General features: G+C 34.3%; 1 pseudogene; it reads left to right on the forward strand.

Annotated features, from left to right (window-relative positions):
• The first annotated feature begins 266 nt into the window (after positions 1-266).
• LOC120173939 lies at positions 267-3,520 on the forward strand (annotated as a pseudogene).
• Positions 3,521-6,465: the final 2,945 nt, after the last annotated feature.

Below are 6,465 nucleotides of genomic sequence, written 5' to 3' on the forward strand. Positions count from 1 at the left end.
TCCTTCTGTTTTATGGATTTTGATGGTTATTGTGTTATTTTCCTCTGACTTCTTAGTTGATGTTCGTATCTCTCTCTTTTTTTCTTGCTCTCTGTGACTGTGTGTGGTTACTGGTTTGCTTGCCCTCTCTTCGTTTCTGTCCCTCTTCTTTGTTTTGCAGGATCCGGTGGCTTTTATAGCCACCACCGAGCCATGCTCGGACCGGTCTAGAGGGGGAAGTTCGGTGAGTCACCGAGCTATGTGGTGACTCACCCCATAGCCGCGACATGTGGGGGGCAGCTGGCCTTCTGGAAGCTTCTGGTGAGGCGGCGGCTTCGTGGCTGTAGCTGCGGCGGTTGGGACGTGTCCCTAGGGTTATGATACCCTAGGGTTTCCTTGTTGGGACCATCTGGGCCGTTGGATCAAAACTAGATCCAACGGCTGTGATGTTGGCGGCTGGGGCAAGAGATGATACAAACCCTAAATTGAGTTTAGGGTTTTCTATGGGCTTGGGCCAATTGGGTCCTTTGTAACTGGGCCCCGGTCCAGTCTGATTTGAGCCTGTATTTATTAATAATAGAATAATAATAATAATAATAATTATAATAATAATAATAATAATATAATATAAATAATATTTAAATGAAAAAATGAGTATCTTCAGGTTTAATTAATGTAGATATAGACGAGAAATCAGATCAAGCTTCGCACTTTTCTCTCTCTCTCTCTCTATATCTTTTCCGTGTGTAAGACCAACAATAACAAAAATTGCTAGCTCAGCTGCCTTATATATATATATATATATATATATATATATTGTCTTTGTTTTGTTTACGTGTAATGATTGTTCTCTTACTATTTGGTTATTGAAGGAATAGAAGTGAAAACAAGATCTTTGTATTCAGAAATATTAAGGGACGAGGCAGTTGCAAGGCTTAATGAACTTGGAAAGGTACTTCTAATTTATATAAAATTTTAAATTATTTTTCTCTTTTCTTACCTGTTTTCTTGATCATTTTTTAATTTTAACTGTGAAAATTATGCACTATTTCAATGTTTGACATATGTATTGCATGATCGAAAGTGATTTGAATATAGGTGGATAGGCAGACACATACAAAATAGGCAAAGCTGAATCAGTCAAAAGTCTTGAACATGAAGTATTTCCTTGTCTTTCATTTTTGATAAATTGCCTTGAGTTAATAAGAAAGCAATGTTGATGAATGTTGTTTGTCTCATTTTAAAGTTGAGTGATGCTGATGGCTATCTTGAGAGAACCTTTATGAGTCCGGCATCAATGAGGGCCTAAAGTCCGAAACTCTTATTTGTGAATGGATGGAGGATGCCGGTTTGAGAACGTTAGCTTTTGACCTTTTGTTGATTCCTAATTAGGGTCTCTGAATCTTTTCACTAATAGTTATGTTGATTTTCAGGTGGGTGGATTCAATGGGAAATTTACATGGTCGAGTGGATGGAATGAATGCCAAGTGCTCAAGCTCTGCTAATTGGTTCTCATATGGTGAGCGGTGACTCCTTTTGTTTTCTGATTTTTACTGATTTTCATGACAAAACATGCAATCAAGAATATGAATGGCCCATTGATAGTCGACATCTTCTTGGAAAATAGGATACTGTTGTTGACGCTGGGATATTTGATGGCTCATTAGGTATAATTTCTACTATATCAGTATTGGAAGTTTTGAAAAGCAATGGCAAGTTGGGAGAACTAAAAAGGCCAGTCAAGGCAAGTCATCGATCATCTTGTAATGTGCTAATACAGCGAAGCTGTGTTCCAGATTTTCTTTTTCTCGTTCCTCATATCATTGTTGAATATATTCTTGAAACTTGCAGGTCATTGCCTTTAGTGACGAGGAAGGAGTGAGGTTTCAATCTACCTTTCTAGGCAGTGCTGCAGTAGCTGGAGTTTTACCTGTTACAGCAATGAATATATCCGATAAGAGGTTGTTGCCTTGATTAACACCCTTTCTTGTCTACTTATTAAACTGTTGAAAATCTGTATCTTTACGCATAATCCATGTTTAGTGGTGTGACAGTGCAAGATGCTCTGAAGGGGAATCCCATAGAAATTACAAAGGAAAGTCTGTGGGACTTGAACTATGATCCTGCATTGGTTTGGGGTTATGTCGAGGTATATTCGCCTGCTCTGCTTTATTGTTGGAATAAACCTATACTGCTTATCTTGGGATATTCAACAAACAATTTAGTTTTGGATTTGGAATACTTGATTCGTTTCTGCAGCTTCACATTGAACAAGGACCTGTATTAGAATGGACTGGTTTTCCTCTTGCTGTGGTTAAAGGCATAGCTGGACAGACATGAATGAAGGTAAATACTATCTTTTCGAAATAGATACATGAACTGCTCAAGACACAACCTAATTATGATCCTTTTTACTACCTTGGAATACAAAGAAATATACAGATCATATGTAATAGTTTGCAATTTTAAGGTACCTACTACCTACCCTTGAAACATGTTATATGAACATTGATGGCTCAAGTTTAGTGCAATGAATAAAAGAAAAGTACATGGAATCTGTAGTACATTAATCAAGTTTGAAGCACCATAAGGTTGAAAAGTACATAGATTCAGCGCCTTTTTTTCTCACTTTTGAAGGTTACGGTGAGAGGCTCACAGGGACATGCCGGAATAGTTCCGATGTCAATGCGTAGGGACCCTATGTCTGCGGCCGCTGAATTGATTGTTTTGCTAGAAAGTCTGTGTACACGTCCTCGAGAGTTCTTCTCGGATGGCGGTAACTTCGATGAATATACCTTGGAATCGTTGTCCACTTCTCTTGTCTGTACTGTTGGAGAGATCTCAACCTGGCCGAGTGCAAATAATGTCATTCCTGGCCAGGCAAGAATTGTTCCGTGAACAAATCTCAATGTCAGCCTAAACAGGAATACTGATAAGCAGTAACTATCAACTCTATGCAGGTAACATTCACTGTGGATTTACGTACAATCGATGATGTTGGACGTGAGGCCGTTGTTTACGAATTATCTAATCAGATTTATAAACTATGTGATCGAAGTGCTGTATCTTGCATCATCGAACGGAAGGTAGGACCTTTTCTTAACGTTTTCGTCAGGCATTTGTGCATAACAAGAAAAATTGATAAAACTGTCTGCTGTGGATCATTTCAGCATGATGCAAAAGCAGTAATTTGTGATCAAGAACTGAGCTCACGCCTACAATCCGCGGCTTATACAGCAGTCCACAGAATGACGGGAGATTCACGACGAGGTTCCTGTGCTAATGAGCGGAGCAGGACGTGATGCAATGGCCATGTCTCATTTAACCAAGGTTCATGTCTATTTCCCTTTTTTAACTTACAACGATATGTCATAAAATTAGTGGTAAAACGATAACGGCAGCCGTGATTTCGGAACAGGTCGGAATGCTATTCGTCCTCTGTCGGGGAGGCATAAGTCACTCCCCCGAGGAGCACGTATTGGACGATGATGTTTGGGCGGCCGGGATAGCTGTTCTTGCATTTCTTGAGTCTCGCATGTAATTTATAACATTGAAAAATTTGCATACCGTAAATGTAAATAGACTATCTTCTTGGATACATATTGCTTCTATTTTCTATTTTCTGTTTTCAATAAATCTGTTATGTGTCCAATTGAAGATATAGAAACAGAACCAACATTGACTGCAACTAAGAACGGAATATTAAGGAAATTGTTTTATTAAAATAATTTTACCAAAATTATAAACATTTTATTCAAAAAGAAATAGACATATATATTATCATTATATGTTTACCGAATACAAACTAAATTACACCAAATAAATCCTTACGAGGCAACTTTGGTTCTAGAAAATATTTTATGTTTCTATTTTTATTTTTAAAAAGTAGTTTTCATTTTTCAGTTTTTTGAAAATTAGAAAACATGTTTGATTAATATAAATAAAAACTTGATTTCAAAAATAAAAATAATAAAAATATATTTGGTATCTATTTTTAAAAAAAAATAGAGATGAACAAATAATTGTTAAATAATTATATTAAAAATGTAATTATTAAAATATTCATTACATAAATTTAATATGTGAGTTATACAAATATAAAAACAATAAAGTCGATAAAACATTTTATAACACAAAAGTTACTTTAGTTTATAATAAAAATATAATGTTAATATATATTGGATGTCAATTAAATTAAAAAATACACAAAAAATAATGTTGTAAACAAGAGCATAGAAAAGTGTCGTTAAAATAAAATATATATTTAGTGGTATTTAAGGCTCTCAAATTTTTGGAAAAAATTAGTGTAGCCCTTTGAACTTTTTATACGCAATATGACCCTTAAATTGAGAAAAAAAAATTAATCTAACCCTTTGACTGACGGAATAAAACGTTGACTGTCATGATATTTACATGATAGTTCACAAAACTTACATGATAATATTCAATTTAATGTGATAGTTCACGATGATGTTGTTGTAATACATGATGGATGATGACGTGGTAGATGAGCTTAACTAATTGTTTTGGCTAAAAGATAATTTAGTATAACTTTTGAAAAGGGGTTTTTAAATTTGTTGTAACAATCAACTTTTAAAAGTGTTGTATAAAAGTGCAGTTTAAAATTTAATTGTTTGTAATTATTGTTAAAAAGTGAGTTTGAAAAAATAAAATGTACATTATAGATATTATGTTGTAAATTTAAAATATAACATTTAAATTATATTTACACCTATATATGAATCATATCAATTTTTTATTACATGAATCATATCAATTTTTTATTACATGAATCATATAAGTTTAAACTAAAATAAATTTTAAAAAATATTATTATATATGAATTATGTTAATTTAAACTATAATAAAAATATAAAAAATAGAAATAAAAGAATAGATATATATTTTATGTAACTAACTATTAATACTTTAATATATAAATCATAAATTTTATTTAGATTAAAATAAATTATTAATTAAATGAATCATATCTGTCTAATGACTTTTTGTCACCAATATTCAAGTTGAATTGATGATAAAACAAGTATTTAAATCATCTACAACCTTCTTCCTTCATGATCCAGTGTATCGAGGCCTTTGTTCTTTTCTATAAGGCTGTGCTTGGTATGAAGGATTGAAAGGAGTGAGGATGAAAAATTTGCTAATGTAATGGTTAAGCTACAAAGAAGGAAAGTGCTTATGAATTTTAACCATTTGATTAATGGATTTTCCATCTTCACTCATCCTTCATACTAAGCAAAGCTGAAGGTGGTCATAGATCATCCCAACAATCATGATCTATCCATCGAGAACAAGTTTTCCATAACCTTTTGTGTGTATATATAAAAAACAAGGCTATCATTCTGCTCTCTTTTTCAATTTTAGTTGCAAAGTCACTCCTTGGGAGCATGGGATTCCTGTTCCCCCCTTTTCTGCGTTATCTTTTCAGCTGTACTGTGACCTCTTGATTGGAAATTTGAGCTTCAGCTCATGTTTAGGTTTTCATGCTTTGTGGGCTTGCCGGCTTGGTTGTTTCTTTATAGTTGCGGATGGTCCATAGTTATTCTTTTGTTTTCTAGTTTCTGCTTTCTTGATTGCAAACGAGTTTATCGCACAGGTATTATAAGAGGCATCAGCATTCTTTGCAATCTCAAGCTGTAACTTTTCTTAATGTTCATCTGTCGATCAAAAGGGAAAAAATATACATATTTCAGGTTGATAACTTAATGACAGAAGTGGAGACGGGTCGGGAATTGGGTTTATTACTGTGTCACTGGCAACGTCTGATCGTATCACCAACGAATAAGCTTGAGAATCACTGCAAAGAACTAGAGAACTGTTTAGTAGACATGGTTTGATTTTATTTTGGTTCTTAGGTTCCATATTAAAAGAGACTTACGCTAGTCTCTATATTGCCTTTTCTTTCGATTATAAAGTTATGAGAAAAACGTCGTAGCTGCCGATGGGTGACAGTTTGATGTGTAGTATCTTATATTTGATTTGCTCTTTCTTTGGCTTCTGATTTTACATAGGAATATCATGGCAATATCGGTGACCTAGATGGAGCCGAAGAGAAGGAACGAGCACAAGCAAGGATCCAGAAGATCATTCCATCCTTCTGATTTACTGCAATTAAAAAGTTCAAAATATCTGTCTCATTATCCGCAAGACTAAAATCATCATTTAGATGATAAGATCCATTTGACTTGTATTATACTCGTCTAACGATCTAGTTCATATAATATATTTATAAGTCCAGTTAATTATTTTCTAAAAAGTACAAAATGTATCTCTTCTGGGTTTTTATCCAAAGGTTCTCACTGTTGATTTGGACGAACGGCGCACCAAAACAATCACCCAATAATGGGGATATGATCGGACGAACGCAAGGGTTCCCTTAACGATGGAAGTGCACTCTACACACAATGCCATGATGGAGTTCGGAACTTTGCCAACGAAAGAAAGAAAAGAAAGAAAAGAAGAGAT

This window comes from Hibiscus syriacus, unplaced genomic scaffold, assembly GCF_006381635.1.
Source record: "Hibiscus syriacus cultivar Baekdansim isolate YM2019G1 unplaced genomic scaffold, ASM638163v2 tig00111993_pilon, whole genome shotgun sequence".
Taxonomy (NCBI): Eukaryota; Viridiplantae; Streptophyta; class Magnoliopsida; order Malvales; family Malvaceae; genus Hibiscus; species Hibiscus syriacus.